General features: G+C 58.2%; 1 long non-coding RNA gene and 1 other non-coding gene across 2 annotated transcripts in view; one reads left to right on the top strand and one right to left on the bottom strand.

Annotated features, from left to right (window-relative positions):
• Nucleotides 1-6,984: 6,984 nt before the first annotated feature.
• LOC131871652 (uncharacterized) overlaps nt 6,985-20,000 on the bottom strand; it is a 45,751-nt gene continuing 32,735 nt past the window's right edge. Inside the window, exon 2 of the long non-coding RNA XR_009369863.1 lies at nt 6,985-9,519. This is a non-coding gene — a long non-coding RNA (uncharacterized LOC131871652). The remainder of the gene's footprint in view (nt 9,520-20,000) is intronic.
• On the top strand, nt 15,446-15,564 carry LOC131871666 (5S ribosomal RNA). The gene has a single exon (XR_009369877.1). It is a non-coding gene; the product is annotated as a 5S ribosomal RNA (ribosomal RNA).

Below are 20,000 nucleotides of genomic sequence, written 5' to 3'. Positions count from 1 at the left end.
GCCCAAACAACGCCCCCTCTACCCTCTGTCGAAACACTCGGCATTGCTGCTCCCTAAGGTGAGCTTCTCCTCATAGGCAATTCCGCTCTTATCCGGTCACGTTTGTGTGCCCGAATTTCGCAAGGCAACCTCCATGGGACATGGAAAAGACTCGAGAAGAGAGCTCGCTCACGGGAGAGAGAAGCCAAGGAGACCACGAGAGTGCTGAGAGTGGGACAGCGCTGAATAGGCGAGAGAAGCCTGCGCGTATAAACGGAGATATATATCCAATTGCAACGAAGGAACGTGCCAAAGATCGAGAACAATGGCAGAAATGCTAGTAACGTGCACTTCGGGACCAACGCATCACCGGAAGACAACCGCCAAACATCGAAAGAGTCGCGATGCTCCGCAACCTACGTGCAAAGCGGTCGCACACCGGGTAAGGGAGTGAGAGCCCCAAACATAGCTGGGCGAGGCGCTCACTCCGCTCTTTAATATCTCGTTAATACCGCCAAGGAAATGGCACAAGCACACACACACAAGCATCCTCGGAAGAGGACAGTTCGAGTGACAGGTCAAATCCAAGAGTTCCGAAGACTACCTCCAGGAACAATCGGGAACAAGACCGATTACAAGTCGTCGAGTCTGTTACTGGGCGAACACGAGATGCGCACAGGAAATCGATCAGCCCTCACAATGGCCCAAGGCCAGAGATCGGACTGCTACGATTTACCCCAACAATCATCGTGCCACTCTTCGCAGAGAGGTGATAGACGCCAACGAGCCCGCGCATAGCAATCGAGGTGTAAAAAGGGCGTTGAAGGCAGGAAGCCTGGACGAAAGAGGCTACGAGGTCACCTCGAAGCGGTCTAAGAATCGGGCGCACTTGGGGCGACTACCAGTGCCAACCCCTTATCCCGCGGTGCGTCCGACACACAGAAATTTCCAAGGCGGCCAAGGAGCCTCCCCGCATAGCAATCGGGGTGTGAGGTTACGGATGCAGCATTGATAGCAATCGAGGTGTGAGGCGAAGGATGCAGAAGTGAGAGCCGAGGGATGTAGCAGAGATAGCAATCGGGGTGTGTGATGCAGAAGAGATAGCAATCGAGGTGTGCGGTGGGAAGGGCCCAGCAGCCAGAATGCATGAAGCGACGGATGAAGCAGTGATGACAACCGGGCTGTGAGGAGAGGAGGGATGCAGCCAAGAAAGCAATCAGGGCTCGAGGCAAGGGATGCATCAAGGATAGCAATCATGTTGTGAGGCGAGATTCCAAAGGCTAAACGTGAGAGGCTGCAGGGTCGACTCAGAGAGGTCTATGCATGTGAGAGGCTGAAAGCAAGGTCGACTCGGAGCGGTCTATGCATCGGGCGCGCTTGGGGCGACTACCAGTGCCAACCCCTTATCCCGCGACGCGTCCGACAAAGAGAACGTTCCAAGGCGACAGAGGAGGTTACCAGCCGAAGGATGCAGTAGCAATAACAGGTATAGTTCCGCGGCGGCCGAGAAGACTCACCGCATAGGAATCGGGATGCGAGGCGAGGGATGCGGCGGGAAGGCCCCGACGGCTAAACGGAAGAGGCTGCAGGGCCGCCTCGGAATGGTCCAAGCATCGGATGCGATTGGGACGACTACCAGTGCCAACCCCTTATCCCGCGATGCGTCCGATACACAGATAGTTCCAAGGCGGCCGAGGAGCCTCACCGCATATCAATCGGGGTGCGAGGCGAGGGATGGGGCGGGAAGGCCCCAACGGCTAGACGGAAGAGGCTTCAGGGCCACCTCGGAATGGTCCAAGCATCGGACGCGCTTGGGGCGACTGCCAGTGCCAACCCCTTATCCCGCGATGCGTCCGATACACAGATGGTTCCAAGGCGGCCGAGGAGCCTCACCGCATAGCAATCGGGGGTGCGAGGCGAGGGATGGGGCGGGAAGGCCCCAACGGCTAGACGGAAGAGGCTTCAGGGCCGCCTAGGAATGGTCCAAGCATCGGACACGCTTGGGGCGACTACCAGTGACAGCCCCCTATCCCGCGATGCGTCCGATACGAAGATGGTTCCAAGGCGGCCGAGGAGCCTCACCGCATAGCAATCGGGGTGCGAGGTGGGGGATGCGGCGAGATGGCCCCAACGGCTAGACGGAAGAGGCCACAGGGCCGCGTCGGAATAGTCCAAGCATCGGACGCGCTTGGGGCGACTACCAGTGACAACCCCTTATCCCGCGATGCGTCCGATACAAAGATAGTTCCAAGGCGGCCGAGGAGCCTCACCGCATAGCAATCGGGGTGCGAGGTGGGGGATGCGGCGAGATGGCCCCAACGGCTAGACGGAAGAGGCTGCAGGGCCGCCTCGGAATAGTCCAAGCATCGGACGCGCTTGGGGCCACTACCAGTGACAACCCCTTATCCCGCGATGCGTCCGATACGAAGATAGTTCCAAGGCGGCCGAAGAGCCTCACCGCATAGCAATCGGGGTGCGAGGTGGGGGATGCGGCGAGATGGCCCCAACGGCTAGACGGAAGAGGCCACAGGGCCGCCTCGGAATAGTCCAAGCATCGGACGCGCTTGGGGCGACTACCAGTGACAACCCCTTATCCCGCGATGCGTCCGATACGAAGATAGTTCCCAGGCGGCCGAGGAGCCTCACCGCATAGCAATCGGGGTGCGAGGCGAGGGATGCGGCGAGATGGCCCCAAAGGCTAGACGGAAGAGGCTGCAGGGCTGCCTCGGAATAGTCCAAGCATCGGACGCGCTTGGGGCGACTACCACTGCCAACCCCTTATCCCGCGATGCGTCCGATACACAGATAGTTCCGAGGCGGCCGAGGAGGTGGGGGATGCCGCGAGATGGCCCCAACGGCTAGACGGAAGAGGCTGCAGGGCCGCCTCGGAATAGTCCAAGCATCGGACGCGCTTGGGGCGACTACCAGTGACAACCCCTTATCCCGCGATGCGTCCGATACACAGATAGTTCCGAGGCGGCCAAGGAGCCTCACCGCATAGCAATCGTGGTGCGAGGTGGGGGATGCGGCGAGATGGCCCCAACGGCTAGACGGAAGAGGCTGCAGGGCCGCCTCGGAATGGTCCAAGCATCGGATGCGCTTGGGGCGACTACCACTGCCAACCCCTTATCCCGCGATGCGTCCGATACACAGATAGTTCCAAGGCGGCCGAGGAGCCTCACAGCATAGCAATCAGGGTGCGAGGCGAGGGATGCGGCGAGAAAGCCCCAACGGCTAGAGGGAAGAGGCTTCAGGTCCGCCTCGGAATGGTCCAAGCATCGGACGCGCTTGGGGCGACTACCAGTGACAACCCCTTATCCCGCGACGCGTCCGATACACAGATAGTTCCAAGGCGGCCGAGGAGCCTCACCGCATAGCAATCGGGGTGCGAGGCGAGGGATGCGGCGAGAAGGACCCAACGGCTACACGGAAGAGGCTTCGGGGCCGCCTCGGAATGGTCCAAGCATCGGACGCGCTTGGGGCGACTACCAGTGACAACCCCTTATCCCGCGACGCGTCCGATACACAGATAGTTCCAAGGCGGCCGAGGAGCCTCACCGCATAGCAATCGGGGTGCGAGGCGAGGGATGCGGCGAGAAGGACCCAACGGCTACACGGAAGAGGCTTCGGGGCCGCCTCGGAATGGTCCAAGCATCGGACGCGCTTGGGGCGACTACCAGTGACAACCCCTTATCCCGCGACGCGTCCGATACACAGATAGTTCCAAGGCGGCCGAGGAGCCTCACCGCATAGCAATCGGGGTGCGAGGCGAGGGATGCGGCGAGAAGGACCCAACGGCTAGACGGAAGAGGCTTCGGGTCCGCCTCGGAATGGTCCAAGCATCGGACGCGCTTGGGGCGACTACCAGTGACAACCCCTTATCCCGCGACGCGTCCGATACACAGATAGTTCCAAGGCGGCCGAGGAGCCTCACCGCATAGCAATCGGGGTGCGAGGCGAGGGATGCGGCGAGAAGGACCCAACGGCTAGACGGAAGAGGCTTCGGGTCCGCCTCGGAATGGTCCAAGCATCGGACGCGCTTGGGGCGACTACCAGTGACAACCCCTTATCCCGCGACGCGTCCGATACACAGATAGTTCCAAGGCGGCCGAGGAGCCTCACCGCATAGCAATCGGGGTGCGAGGCGAGGGATGCGGCGAGAAGGACCCAACGGCTAGACGGAAGAGGCTTCGGGTCCGCCTCGGAATGGTCCAAGCATCGGACGCGCTTGGGGCGACTACCAGTGACAACCCCTTATCCCGCGACGCGTCCGATACACAGATAGTTCCGAGGCGGCCGAGGAGCCTCACCGCATAGCAATCGGGGTGCGAGGCGAAGGATGCGGCGAGAAGGACCCAACGGCTAGACGGAAGAGGCTTCGGGTCCGCCTCGGAATGGTCCAAGCATCGGACGCGCTTGGGGCGACTACCAGTGACAACCCCTTATCCCGCGACGCGTCCGATACACAGATAGTTCCAAGGCGGCCGAGGAGCCTCACCGCATAGCAATCGGGGTGCGAGGCGAGGGATGCGGCGAGAAGGACCCAACGGCTAGACGGAAGAGGCTTCAGGGCCGCCTCGGAATGGTCCAAGCATCGAACGCGCTTGGGGCGACTACCAGTGACAACCCCTTATCCCGCGACGCGTCCGATACACAGATAGTTCCGAGGCGGCCGAGGAGCCTCACCGCATAGCAATCGGGGTGCGAGGCGAGGGATGCGGCGAGAAGGACCCAACGGCTAGACGGAAGAGGCTTCAGGGCCGCCTCGGAATGGTCCAAGCATCGGACGCGCTTGGGGCGACTACCAGTGACAACCCCTTATCCCGCGACGCGTCCGATACACAGATAGTTCCGAGGCGGCCGAGGAGCCTCACCGCATAGCAATCGGGGTGCGAGGCGAGGGATGCGGCGAGAAGGACCCAACGGCTAGACGGAAGAGGCTTCAGGGCCGCCTCGGAATGGTCCAAGCATCGGACGCGCTTGGGGCGACTACCAATGACAACCCCTTATCCCGCGACGCGTCCGATACACAGATAGTTCCGAGGCGGCCGAGGAGCCTCACCGCATAGCAATCGGGGTGCGAGGCGAGGGATGCGGCGAGAAGGACCCAACGGCTAGACGGAAGAGGCTTCAGGGCCGCCTCGGAATGGTCCAAGCATCGGACGCGCTTGGGGCGACTACCAGTGACAACCCCTTATCCCGCGACGCGTCCGATACACAGATAGTTCCGAGGCGGCCGAGGAGCCTCACCGCATAGCAATCGGGGTGCGAGGCGAGGGATGCGGCGAGAAGGACCCAACGGCTAGACGGAAGAGGCTTCAGGGCCGCCTCGGAATGGTCCAAGCATCGGACGCGCTTGGGGCGACTACCGTTGCCAACCCCTTATCCCGCGATGCGTCTGATACACAGATAGTTCCGAGGCGGCCGAGGAGCCTCACCGCATAGCAATCGGGTTGCGAGGCAGATTATTGGGAAGGGAACCCCCTGGGATGCGGCTCAAGCAGTGCCCAAAGGGACTGGAATGCGGAATCACATCGAGAGACCCAAATGCTATACGAGGGCTCAAATCGAATTATCGATTTGGCCACGACATGGACGCATCGGAACGACTACCTTTGCCGAACCACTCGCAATTGCATCCATACCGAAACCAATAGACATTTCCGTTAGAGCCCTCGCATAGCATTCGGGAATCTCGCATGCCCCTCTAAATCGACCAATGCTGGCGCTCAATGAAAATCCGAGCGCTACCACCGTTCGAGCGCCAGCATTGGTCGAGTTAGAGGGGCACGGGGGAGAATGCTCCAGTCAACACCTCCCCTATATAAGTTATTTGTCCGATTCTCGCACAACCGTAGTCTGCCTCGTCGAATCAAACAACGGTCCCAGATTCCGACTTCCGTTCCGTAGAGACCCAAAAGCTAGATGGAGGCTCGCAAGAAAGAGAGTCGGCGCATAGCAATCGGGTTTCTCGAACGTTTAGGGACCGAGCTCACTTGCGGATAGGGCAAAATCCGCCAAGCAACCCAAAAGCTAGACGGGGGCTCGAATCGAATCGCCTAGGCGGCCACAACAACGACGTGTTGGATCGACTACCAGTGCCAAACCATTCAGCAAGACTAGTCTGTGTCGAGGCCGGATAGAGATTCTCAGAGAGCGCCCGCATAGCATTTAGGAGACCTGCCGCGTCCCTCACACTCGACAAATGGTGGTGCACGTTTATAAATCCGAGCGATCCCAACCCTTTCAAGCACCAACATCGGTCGAGATAGAGGGGCACGGAGGGGGCTGCGTGAGACAACACAGTCCCCTATATAAGTTATTTGTCCGATTCTCACACATCCGAAGAATGGTCATCAAATCGGACAACAGCCCAAACTTCCGACTTCCGTCCCAGAAAGCCCAAGAGCTATCTAAAACGTTCATGGCCGGAACTCGATCGCGGCTATACCAGTCCGCCAAGCAACCCAAAAGCTAGACTGGAGCTCTAGTCGAATCACCTCTGTGGCCATTGCAAGGACGTGTTGGAGCGACTACCATTGCCGAACCATTCCGCAGGTCGAGTCCATACCAAGGCCGCATAGAGATTCACGATGAGCTCCTGCATAGCAATCAGGAGACTTGCCGTGTCCATCACAATCGATAAATCCTGGTGCAAGATTTTTGCATCCGAGCGCTCCAACCAGTCGAGCACCAGCATCAATCGACATAAACGGGCACGGGGGGAGGATGCTCGAGAACACTACCTCCCCTATTGTAACGGGTCCAGAGTTTCAACCCGTTCGGCACCGCCTTTAGACCTTGCAAATAGCTTGCAAGTAATCTAATACGGACTACGCCTTCACCAATGCCGCCTCAAACAAGACTTATGCGGAATATAAGTCTAGACGACGCCAATGAGTGCAACGCGGCACTCCAATGGACTTAGCTCGAGGACTTCTCATCCAGCGAGTCGCCTCAGAACTAAGCTAGAGAACTTCCCAACCTAAGGGTCGCCCTCAAGAGATATCCCTGCGTCCAGGGTTGGACTTGTGGCCTACACGAGCCGACCTCATGAAAACCTCCTACGTACCCACAATCGATGTGGCTCAAAGTCACACGTAGTTCTAAGGTTAGCTCGCTGTGCCACCAGCTCGCAACCGTTTCCATGTCTATCCTGGCGAGGTCCCAGACCTCCCGTTCCTAGACACAGTGATTACTCCTCGGATCATGTCCCGGACACAATCCTACACCACACTGGGAATGTCCCTATGACATCCCGCAGCCCAAGAGCTTCTCGAATGACTTATGCGAGAACCCACGCATAGCATTCCATCCAACACGGTATCAAGTCTTGCATCCGACGTATCCATGAATGCTTTGCAAATCTTTCATAACCAACATTGTTCTCAAGTAATGCATCCTCAAGCCATTGCGCACTTAAGGATCGGAAGACATAGAGACGTGCCAGGGGGAGACACGCTCTAGAATCCATTCTAGCTCGGGTCAGATCTCAAAGGTCGTGACATCCTCCCCCACTTAAAATAAGCGACGTCCTCGGCGCTTGCAACACCGAACTTCCGAGTTACAAAATGTTTGCAAAGTCACTTCACTTTGACTCGAATCACAAAACATGACACCAACCAAATCCGGTCCATAAATGAACACTCGACTTAAGATTCCATCCAAGTCGACTCGGATCCACTCGGGTCCATAACCTTCCCCAAGTCCAACTCGTGAAGCTATGTTCCCTTCAAGCTCTTGGTAAAGACCAATTGTGCAATCAAGGCGATCCTGGGGACGTAGATTACCAATCCACTTAATCAGACACCACCTCACTCAATGAAGTTGAAGAGCCTAACCCTTCTCTTGCAAAACCAAATCGTAAGGCCATATCTAACACCCAATCAGAATACCCATTTTGCAACGCCTTGGGATCTTGAGTACCACCAAGACATCCACAAGACTCAATTTAGTCCTAACATTATTAAATAAATCATCCTAGCTTAACCATCACCAGATAGCGGAGTAGCTCCAGACTAAATGCCCCGCATTTACCTTTCACATACTCAATCCACATGACAAGCTCTTTTCGGATGACTTGATGTACTAGGCTACAACAAGCACAACGCCTTGCAATTCGGCTACCTCATAAAACCCAACATTCCATGTCAAGTCGCACAAAACCAATTCATGCATCGAGATTGCAACACACGAGGGAATCATACCTTTATTGGATAACGACTCAACTCATGTTAAGATAAGCTCGAGCACCAAGTGCACGCTTATTTTAAACTCAACCGAGTAAAGGGTTAAGCATCTCTATTAACAAGAAATACTAACCAAATATCACCCAACAAGGACGCTCCCTTTTTAGCGGTTCCAATACCCAGGTCCGTTTGAGCATTGAATGAGCTTCATACCGCACTTCGATCTCGAGTTATGGATGCCTAAGGAACCACCCTTAAAGTTCTCCGACTTCCGCTTAAGAAAAGTAGCTCGGCTCTAGTCATAGATCGGAACGCTGCATTAAGGGGCTTCCCCAACCTTTGCATCAACAAGGGTCTAAGGAATCCCAGATCATACGTGACCCGCATGCAACTCGCTTTCGCTCCACCATGCTAGCTCACCGAAATCAACTTTCCCAAGTCGGGCACCCAAACCATCATCGAATCACACTCTTAAACGACTCGCCAAAGTCGCATAACAAAAGGTCACCGAGACCGTTTCATCATATCACTCCTCTAATACTAGCTTTACCGAAAAGGCAAGTATCAGAGTCAATGATGAATCTGCTCTGATACCAGATGTAACGGGTCCAGAGTTTCAACCCGTTCGGCACCGCCTTTAGACCTTGCAAATAGCTTGCAAGTAATCTAATACGGACTACGCCTTCACCAATGCCGCCTCAAACAAGACTTATGCGGAATATAAGTCTAGACGACGCCAATGAGTGCAACGCGGCACTCCAATGGACTTAGCTCGAGGACTTCTCATCCAGCGAGTCGCCTCAGAACTAAGCTAGAGAACTTCCCAACCTAAGGGTCGCCCTCAAGAGATATCCCTGCGTCCAGGGTTGGACTTGTGGCCTACACGAGCCGACCTCATGAAAACCTCCTACGTACCCACAATCGATGTGGCTCAAAGTCACACGTAGTTCTAAGGTTAGCTCGCTGTGCCACCAGCTCGCAACCGTTTCCATGTCTATCCTGGCGAGGTCCCAGACCTCCCGTTCCTAGACACAGTGATTACTCCTCGGATCATGTCCCGGACACAATCCTACACCACACTGGGAATGTCCCTATGACATCCCGCAGCCCAAGAGCTTCTCGAATGACTTATGCGAGAACCCACGCATAGCATTCCATCCAACACGGTATCAAGTCTTGCATCCGACGTATCCATGAATGCTTTGCAAATCTTTCATAACCAACATTGTTCTCAAGTAATGCATCCTCAAGCCATTGCGCACTTAAGGATCGGAAGACATAGAGACGTGCCAGGGGGAGACACGCTCTAGAATCCATTCTAGCTCGGGTCAGATCTCAAAGGTCGTGACACCTATATAAGTTATTTGTCCGATTCTCAAGCAGCCGAAGTCTGGTCATCGAATCGGGTCAAAGACCACAACTTCCGACTTTACCCACAATGCAAGTCATCGAATCGAACATCGGCCCCCGAGTCGGACTCCATGCGTATGTCAGGTCATCGGACCCAAATTCCGCCTTCCTGCGCATGGCGGGCCATCAATATCAACTCGGTCATCGGACCCAAACTCCGCCTTTTTGCGTATGGCACGCCTTCAAATCGGTCATCGGACCCAAATTCCGCCTTCCTGTGCATGGCGGGCCATCAACATCAACTCGGTCATCGGACCCAAATTCCGCCTTTCTGCGCATGGCACGCCATCAACTCGGTCATCGGACCCAAATTCCGCCTTCCTGCGCATGGCAGGTCATCGGACACAAATTCAGACCTCGCCAATATGCCTACGTATCGAATCGGTCATCGGACCCAACTTCCGACTTCATCCATACTGTAGGGTCTTTGAGGTTGGCGCGGTGCGCTCAACCCAGGGAGTCGACCCATCGAAGCATACACCTCCCCTATATAAGCTATTTGTCCGATTCCCACACCTGTGTAGTTTGCACCTCTGACCAGGACATCGACCCCAACTTCCGAACTCGACTGCAACGACGGCACCAGCGCCTTGGTGCGCACCTTGCGACGCACAGTCCCAACATTCGCCTTCCTGCACATGGCAGGTCATCGGACCCAAATTCCGACCTCGCGAGTATGCCTACATATCGAATCGGTCATCGGACCCAACTTCCGACTTCATCCATACCGTAGGGTCTTTGAGGTTGGCGCGGTGCGCTCAACCCGGGGAGTCGACCCAACGAAGCATACACCTCCCCTATATAAGCTATTTGTCCGATTCCCACACCTGTGTAGTTTGCACCTCCGATCAAGACATCGACCCCAACTTCCGAACTCGCCTCCAACGACCGAACCAGCGCCTTGGTGCGCACCTTGCAACGCACAGTGCCAACATTCGCCTTCCTGCACGTGGCAGGTCATCGGACCCAAATTCCGACCTCGCGAGTATGCCTACATATCGAATCGGTCATCGGACCCAACTTCCGACTTCATCCATACCGTAGGGTCTTTGAGGTTGGCGCGGTGCGCTCAACCCGGGGAGTCGACCCAACGAAGCATACACCTCCCCTATATAAGCTATTTGTCCGATTCCCACACCTGTGTAGCTTGCACCTCCGATCAGGACATCGACCCCAACTTCCGAACTCGACTAAAAAGACCGCACCAGCGCCTTGGTGTGCACCTTGCAACGCACAGTGTCAACATTCGCCTTCCTGCACATGGCAGGTCATCGGACCCAAATTCCGACCTCATGAGCATACCTACTAATCGAATCGGTCATCGGACCCAACTTCCGACTTCATCCATACCGTAGGGTCTTTGAGGTTGGCGCGGTGCGCTCAACCTGGGGAGTCGACCCATCGAAGCATACACCTCCCCTATATAAGCTATTTGTCCGATTCCGACACCTGTGTAGTTTGCACCTCCGCTCAGGACATCGACCCCAACTTCCGAACTCGCCTGCAACGACCGAACCAGCGCCTTGGTGCGCACCAAAAGTGCGCACTTTTGGAGGGCACTTTTGTGCGCTCCAAAGGTGCGCACTTTTGGAGGGCACTTTTCTGCGCTCCAAAGGTGCGCACTTTTGGAGGGCACTTTTTGGAGGGCACTTTTCTGCGCTCCAAAGGTGCGCACTTTTGGAGGGCACTTTTTGGAGGGCACTTTTCTGCGCTCCAAAGGTGCGCACTTTTGGAGGGCACTTTTTGGAGGGCACTTTTCTGCGCTCCAAAGGTGCGCACTTTTGGAGGGCACTTTTTGGAGGGCACTTTTCTGCGCTCCAAAGGTGCGCACTTTTGGAGGGCACTTTTTGGAGGGCACTTTTCTGCGCTCCAAAGGTGCGCACTTTTGGAGGGCACTTTTTGGAGGGCACTTTTCTGCGCTCCAAAGGTGCGCACTTTTGGAGGGCACTTTTTGGAGGGCACTTTTCTGCGCTCCAAAGGTGCGCACTTTTGGAGGGCACTTTTTGGAGGGCACTTTTCTGCGCTCCAAAGGTGCGCACTTTTGGAGGGCACTTTTTGGAGGGCACTTTTCTGCGCTCCAAAGGTGCGCACTTTTGGAGGGCACTTTTGTGCACTCCAAAGGTGCGCACTTTTGGAGGGCACTTTTCCTGTGCTCCAAAGGTGCACACCTAGGTGAGCACCTTCGACCACACCTTGTAGCACACCAAACTCTGACTTTCGACTTCATCCGCAATGCAGGGTCTTTGAGGTTGGCGCAATGCGCACAACCAGGGGAGTCGACCCATCAAACCCAACACCTCCCCTATATAAGCTATTTGTCTGATTCTCATACATGCGTAGCCTGCAGGAGCAATTAGGACATCGACCCCAACTTTCGGCTTCTAAACGAAAACAAGGTCTTTGAGGTTGGTGTAATGCGAACAACTAGGGGAGTCAACCCATCAAACCCAACACCTCCCCTATATAAGCTATTTGTCTGATTCTCATACATGTGTAGTCTACAGGAGCAATTAGGACATCGACCCCAACTTTTGACTTCTTAACGAAAACAAGGTCTTTGAGGTTGACGTAATGCGCACAACCAGGGGAGTCGACCCATCAAACCCAACACCTCCCCTATATAAGCTATTTGTCCGATTCTCATACATGTGTAGCCTGCAGGAGCCATTAGGACATTGACCCCAACTTTTGACTTCTTAACGAAAACAAGGTCTTTGAGGTTGGCGTAATGCGCACAACCAAGGGAGTTGACCCATCAAACCCAACACCTCCCCTATATAAGCTATTTGTCTGATTCTCATACATGTGTAGCCTGCAACAACGATTAGGACATCCACCCCAACTTCTGAATTCGTCTGCGTTGACCGCACCAAAGGTGCACGCCTTGGTGCTCACCAAAATCCGACTTCCGACTTCTTCTGCTATGCGGGGTCTTTGAGGTTGGCGCAGTGCGCACAACCAGGGGAGTCAACCCACCGAATGCAACACCTCCCCTATATAAGCTATTTGTCTGATTCTCATACATGCGTAGACTGCAGCAATGATTAGGACATCCACCCCAACTTTTGACTTCTTAAACAAGACAGGGTCTTTGAAGTTGGTGCAGTGCACACAACCAGGGGAGTCGACCCATCAAACGCAACACCTCCCCTATATAAAGCTATTTGTCCGATTCTCATACGTGTAGTCTGCAGCAGCGATTAGGACATCGACCCCAACTTCCGAATTCGTTTGCATTGACCGCACCAAAGGTGCACGCCTTGGTGTGCACCCTGGAGTGCACTTTGGTGCTCACCTCGGTGCACACTTTGGTGTGCACCTCGGTGTGCACCAAAGGTGCGCACCTTGGAGCGCACCAAAGGTGTACACTTTGGAGCGCACCACATAGGGTCTTTGAGAGGTTGGCGCAGTGCGCACACCAAGGTGGGTGTTGAGGTGCGTGCCGAGGTGGGTGGGTGCTAGGGTGCGCTCCATGGTGGGTGCCAGGGTGGGTGCGTGCTAGGGTGGATTCCAAAGAGGGTCATAGGGTGGGTGCCAAGGTGGGTTGGTGATATAGTGGGTTCAAAGGTGGGTACTAGGGTGGGTTCCAAGGTGGGTCACAAGTTGGGTGCCAGGATGCGTGGGTGTTAGGTTGGGTGCCAAGGTGGGCTCCTGCGTGGGTGGGTGCTAGGGTGGGTTTCAAGGTGGACGCGAGGGCGGGTGCCAAGGTGGGTAACAAGTTGGGTGTTAGGATGGGTGAGTGCTAGAGTGGGTGCCAAGGTGGGTGGGTGCTAAGGTGGATGCCAAGGTGGTTCACAGGGTGGGTGGGTTCTAGGGTGAGTTCCAAGGTGGGTCACAGGTTCAGTGCTAGGGTGGGTGTCAAGGCGGGTGTCGAGGTGCCTGGGTGCTAGGGTGTGGATGCCAATGTGGGTCATAGGGTGGGTACTAGGGTGGGCTGCAATGTGGGTGCCAAGGTGGGTAACATGCTCGGTGGGTTCTAAATTGGGTGCCAGGGTGGGTGTGCACCCACCTTGCCCGAGGTGGGTGCCAAGGTGCCAGTGTGGGTGGGTGCTAAGGTGGATGCCAAGGTGGGTGAGAAGGTGGGTGATAGGTTGAGTGGTAGGATGGGTGGGTGCCAAGATGGGTCACAGGGTGGGTGCAAGGGTGGGTAGGTGCTAGGGTTGGTGTCAGGGTGGGTGGGTGCTAGGTTGGGTTCCAAGGTGGGTGCGAGGGTGAGTGTCAAGGTGGGTCACAGGTTAGGTGCTAGGATGGGTGAGTGCTAGGGTGCAAAGGTGCCAGGGTGGGTGCTAGGATGGGTCGATGCTAGGGTGAGTGGCAAGGTGGGTCCACAAGTGTCAAGGTGGGTGCCGAGGTGGGTGCCAAGTCGGCGACTGCTATGGTGGATGCCAAGGTGGGTCACGGGGTGGGTGCCAAGTTGCTAGGTTGGGTTCCAAGGTGGGTGCCAACGTGGGTGCTAGGGTGCGTGGGTTAAAGGGTGTGTCACAACGTGGGTGCCAGGATGGGTGCGCACCCACACTGGCCAAGACGGGTGCGGGTGCAAGGTTGGGTTCCAAGCCCGGTCACAGGCTGGGTGCTAGGATGGGTGGGTGCCAAGGTGGGCACCAGGGTGGGTGCACCCACCCTGGCCAAGGTGGGTCACGGGGTGGGTCCTAGGGTGGGTAACGGGGTGGGTACTAAGGTGCGTGCCAAGGTGGGTCATAGGGTGGGTGCCAAGGTGGGCACCAGGGTGGGTGTGCACCAACCCTAGCCAGGGTAGGTCACGGGGTGGTTGTCGGGGTGGGCGTCAAGGAGCCAAGGTGGGTGGCAAGTAGCCAAGTTGCGTGCCAAGGTGGGTGTCGGGGTGGGTGCCAAGGATCCAAGGTGGGTGCCAAGGAACCAAGGTGGGTGTCTGGGTGGGTGCCGAGGTGGGAGCCAGGGTGGGTCCCAAGGTGAGTGCAAAGGTGGGTGCCAGGGTCAAGGTGAGTGCCAATGTGGGTTCCAAGGTGCCAGGGTCAGGGTGAGTGCCAATGTGGGTTCAAAGGTGCTAAGTTGGGTGCGAGGTTGGGTGCGAGGGTGGGTGGGTGCCAAGGTGTGCTAGGTGGAAGCCCGGGTGGGTCGGCATCCCATGGGTGTCGAGTTGGGTGCCTGATGGGTGCTTCTTGTCAAGTTTTAGTCGTCGGGACTCATTTCGAGCCTTAGAGGTCGTTTCTTGTCCGGTTGCCCTGTCTTCGACCTGGGAACCCAATTTTGGTCCTCGGGTCCCATTTTTTTTTGTCTCGCATCCCACTTTTGGCCTGTGGCCTTTTCGGGGTCGATTCTCGTTTTGGGCATCAGAGCATGTTTCTTCTCCTAAAACCCAATATTTGTTTATTAAGTCTCGGAACACATTTTTGTTCTCGTGGACCCATCATGGGTCTTGGAACGCATTTGTGGTCCTTGGGTCCCATTTTGCATCCCGAAACTTGTGTTTTGGTGCTTGATCCCTATTTTGGGTGCCCACCTTGCACCAAGTGCGCACCCGGGGCAAACCGAGCGCCTTGGTGCACCGGGGCAAGATCGAGCGTGCACCCGAGGCGCCCCGAACATGCACCAAGGTGCACTCGGCCCACATGTGAGCGCAGGTCGTTGCGCCCGAGGTGGTGTGTGGGCACCGCGTTGCAGACGGGACACTGCACGCACACGACGCCCCCTCCAGGTGCACGCACGTAGGCCGGGCCGGGTGCACACCCGACGCCCTAGCAAGGTGCGCGCACCCGGGCAGGGCTCACACTTGGCGAACGGGGCGCACTTCGCGAGGGAGGGTGTGCACCTCGACGGGGGTGGGTGGCCGGGGTGGATTCGCACGTGGGTCGCGGTTTGCTAAGTACACACTGCGACAAGCTCATAACGGGTGCGATCATACCAGCATTAGTGCACCGGATCCCATCAGAACTCCGCAGTTAAGCGCGCTTGGGCCGGAGTAGTACTGGGATGGGTGACCTCCCGGGAAGTCCCGGTGTTGCACCCTTTTTTAGTTTTTCGCCGGGCGTCGCAATGCTATTTGAATAAACCTTTTGCCCGTTTGCGTTCTCGTCGGGGCCGGGCCGGGCCGGGGTGCGCTGCCCGCACTACCGCGCGCGCGGGGGCGACACCGAGCGCGCACCCGAGGCACCCCGAGCACACAGGCCACGGTGCAACCCGGGCGTTGTGCGCGCACCCCGGTGCGCCCGAGGTGCTGCGCGCGCACCCAGGTGAAATCGGTGTGCACCTCGGCCAGTGCGCGCTCGGTCGAGTCGCGCACGTTGGCCAAGGTGCACGGTGATGTTTCTTACTCTAAGGTTCCGCACCAGACGCCCGGGACAGGTGAGCGAAGCTGGGCGGGGCCGGGTGCGCGGCCGGGGCAGGTGCACGCAGCTGGAGAGAGCTTTGGAGCACACTTCGGAGCGCACCAATGATGCGCTCCATTCAAAAGTTTCCTGAAAAGGCAAAAAAAGTTGAGATTATAGAATTTCCCACTTGAGAGATTGTAAAAAAAAAAAATTTAAAATGAAGGAAACGCGGGTGCCAAGGTGTGCGCAGCCCAGCCAAGGTGTGCGCACCAAGGCGCCCACCCTGGCGAAGGTGCACGCAAGGTGCGCACCCGAGGCAAACCGGACAATTAACCCAACTTTCGACTTCGCGCGCACCTTGGAGCGCACTTCGGAGCGCTCCTTGGTGCGCACCAATCTTGGGCACCTCGGAGTGCACCATGGCGCCCACCAAGGTGCGCACCCGGGGCAAACCGAGCTCCGACTTCGTGCGCACCTTGGAGCGCACGAAAGGTGCGCACCATGGCGCCCACCAAGGTGCGCAGCCCAGCCAAGGCGTGCGCATCAAGGTGCGCACCCTGGCGAAGGTGCGCACCCGGGGCAAACCGAGCTCCGACTTCGTGCGCACCTTGGAGCGCACAAAAGGTGCGCAACCCAGCCAAGGTGTGCGCACCCCGGTCAAACCGAGCTCCGAATCGTGCGCACCAGAGGTGCACGCCATCGTGCGCACCTTGGAGCACACTTCGGAGCCCTCCTTGGTGCGCGCCGATGTTGCGCACCTCGGAGCGCACCCGGGGAAAACAATGCAATTAACCCGACTTTCGACTTCGTGGGCACCTCGGAGCGCTCTCGGGTTCGCACCTCGGAGCACACCGAGGTGCGCACCTTTGATGCGCTGCCTTCACCAATTTCCAGAAAAGGCAAGAAAACATTGAGAAGGTGTGCGCACCGAGGTGCCCACCCTGGCGAAGGTGCACGCGAGGTGCGCACCCGGGGCAAACCGGGCTCCGACTTCGTGCACGCCGCACCTTGGAGCACACTTCGGAGCGCTCCTTGGTGCGCACCAGGGCGCGCAACCCAGCCGAGGTGCCCACCCCGGCGAAGGTGCACGCGAGGTGCGCACCCGGGGCAAACCGGGCTCCGACTTCGTGCACGCCATGGTGCCCACCGCGGCGAAGGTGCACGCGAGGTGCGCACCCGGGGCAAACCGGGCTCCGACTTCGTGCACGCCGCACCTTGGAGCACACTTCGGAGCGCTCCTTGGTGCGCACCATGGTGCCCACCAGGGCGCGCAACCCCGCCGAAGGTGCACGCGAGGTGCGCACCCGGGGCAAACCGGGCTCCGACTTCGTGCACGCCGCACCTTGGAGCACACTTCGGAGCGCTCCTTGGTGCGCACCATGGTGCCCACCAGGGCGCGCAACCCCGCCGAAGGTGCACGCGAGGTGCGCACCCGGGGCAAACCGGGCTCCGACTTCGTGCACGCCATGGTGCGCACCGCGGCGAAGGTGCGCACCCGGGGCAAACCGGGCTCCGACTTCGTGCACGCCGCACCTTGGAGCACACTTCGGAGCGCTCCTTGGTGCGCACCAGGGCGCGCAACCCAGCCGAGGTGCCCACCCCGGCGAAGGTGCACGCGAGGTGCGTACCCGGGGCAAACCGGGCTCCGACTTCGTGCACGCCGCACCTTGGAGCACACTTCGGAGCGCTCCTTGGTGCGCACCATGGTGCCCACCAGGCCGCGCAACCCAGCCAAGGTGTGCGCACCAAGGTGCATGCGAGGTGCGCACCCGGGGCAAACCGGGGTCCGACTTCGTGCACGCCGCACCTTGGAGCACACATCGGGGCGCTCCCAGGTTCGCACCGGCGTTGCGCACCGTGGTGGGCACCTCGGAGCACACCAAGGTGGGCAGCGAGGTGCGCACCTTTGATGCGATGCCTTCACTAATTTCCATAAAAGGCAAAAAAAAAACGAGATTTTAAAATTTCCGTTTTGAAAGATAGTGAGAAAAAGGGAATGCTGGTGCCATCTTGAGCCCGCCCTGGTGCGCAGCCCAGCCAAGGTGTGCGCACCAAGGTGCCCACCCTGGCGAAGGTGCGCGCCCGGGCAATTAACCCAACTTCCAACTTCGCGCGCGCCAGGGTGGGAGCGCACCCAACAACCGGGCCTGGGAAGAGCCAATGCGAGAAACCCCACCAAACGCTCTGACAAAAAAAGAGGGGGCGCTCCAGTAACCCCGCTTCGGAGCGCACCCTGGGCAAACCCAGCCAAGGTGCCCACCCCGGCCAAGGTGCAGGCGAGGTGCGCACCCGGGGCAAACCGGGCTCCGACAACGTGCACGCCGCACCTTGGAGCACACTTCGTAGCGCTCCCGGGTGCGCACCTCAGAGCACACCAAGGTGGGCAGCGAGGTGCGCACCTTTGATGCGCTGCCTTCACTAATTTCCAGAAAAGGCAAAAAAAAAAGGAGATTTTAAAATTTCCGTTTTGAAAGATAGTGAAAAAAACGGAACGCGCGTGCCATCTTGAGCCCGCCCTGGTGCGCAGCCCAGGTAAGGTGCCCACCCTGGCAAAGGTGCGCACCCGGGCAATTAACCCTACTTCCGACTTCGTGCGCGCCAGGGTGGCAACCGGGCCTCGGAAGAGCCAATGCGAGAAACCCCACCAAACGCTCCGACAAAAAAAGAGGCGGCGCTCCAATAACCCCGCTTCGGAGCGCAGCCGGGGCAAACCCAGCCAAGGTGCCCACCCCGACGAAGGTGCACGCGAGGTGCGCACCCGGGGCAAACCGGGCTCCGACAACGTGCACGCAGCACCTTGGAGCACACTTCGAAGCACTCCCGGGTGCCCACCGGCGTTGCGCACCGTGGTGGGCAGCGAGGTGCGCACCTTTGATGCGCTGCCTTCACTAATTTCCAGAAAAAGGCAAACAAAAATGAGATTTTAAAATTTCCGTTTTGAAAGATAGTGAAAAAAAAGGAACGCGGGTGCCATCTTGAGCCCGCCCTGGTGCGCAGCCCAGGCAAGGCATGCGCACCAAGGTGCCCACCCGAGGTGCACACGCGGGGCAAACCGGGCTCCGACTTCGTGCAGGCCGCACCTTGGAGCACACTTCGGAGCGCTCCTTGGTGCGCACCATGGTGCCCACCAGGGCGCGCAACCCAGCCAAGGTCTGCACACCAAGGTGCCCACCCCGGCGAAGGTGCACGCGAGGTGCGCACCCGGGGCAAACCGGGCTCCGACTTCGTGCACGCCATGGTGCCCACCGCGGCGAAGGTGCACGCGAGGTGCGCACCCGGGGCAAACCGGGCTCCGACTTCGTGCACGCCGCACCTTGGAGCACACTTCGGAGCGCTCCTTGGTGCGCACCATGGTGCCCACCAGGGCGCGCAACCCAGCCAAGGTGTGCGCACCAAGGTGCACGCGAGGTGCGCACCCGGGGCAAACCGGGGTCCGACTTCGTGCACGCCGCACCTTGGAGCACACATCGGAGCGCTCCCAGGTTCGCACCAGCGTTGCGCACCTTTGATGCGCTGCCTTCACTAATTTCCAGAAAAGGCAAAAAAAAACGAGATTTTAAAATTTCCGTTCTGAAAGATAGTGAAAAAAACGGAACGCGGGTGCCATCTTGAGCCCTTCCTGGTGCGCAGCCCAGGCAAGTTGTGCGCACCAAGGTGCCCACCCTGGCGGAGGTGCGCGCCCGGGGCAATCCGGGCTCCGACTTCGTGCACTGCATGGTGCCCACCAAGGCGCGCAACCCAGCCAAGGTGCCCACCGCAGCGAAGGTGCACGCGAGGTGCGCACCCGAGGTGCACACCCGGGGCAAACCGGGCTCCGACTTCGTGCACGCCGCACCTTGGAGCACACTTCAGAGCGCTCCTTGGTGCGCACCAGGGCGCGCAACCCAACCAAGGTCTGCACACCAAGGTGCTCACCCCGGCGAAGGTGCACGCGAGGTGCGCACCCGGGGCAAACCGGGCTCGGACTTCGTGCACGCCGCACCTTGGAGCACACATCGGAGCGCTCCCGGGTTCGCACCAGCATTGCGCACCTTTGATGCGCTCCAATAACCCCACTTCGGAGCGCACCAGAAACCCCACTGGACGCTTGGGCAAAAATGTAATGCGCACCCGAAGCCCCTACCCAGAAATCCCC

Source organism: Cryptomeria japonica, unplaced genomic scaffold, assembly GCF_030272615.1.
Source record: "Cryptomeria japonica unplaced genomic scaffold, Sugi_1.0 HiC_scaffold_438, whole genome shotgun sequence".
Taxonomy (NCBI): Eukaryota; Viridiplantae; Streptophyta; class Pinopsida; order Cupressales; family Cupressaceae; genus Cryptomeria; species Cryptomeria japonica.
Note: the sequence above shows the minus strand (reverse complement) of the source record. Positions and strands in the feature narration are given on the sequence as shown.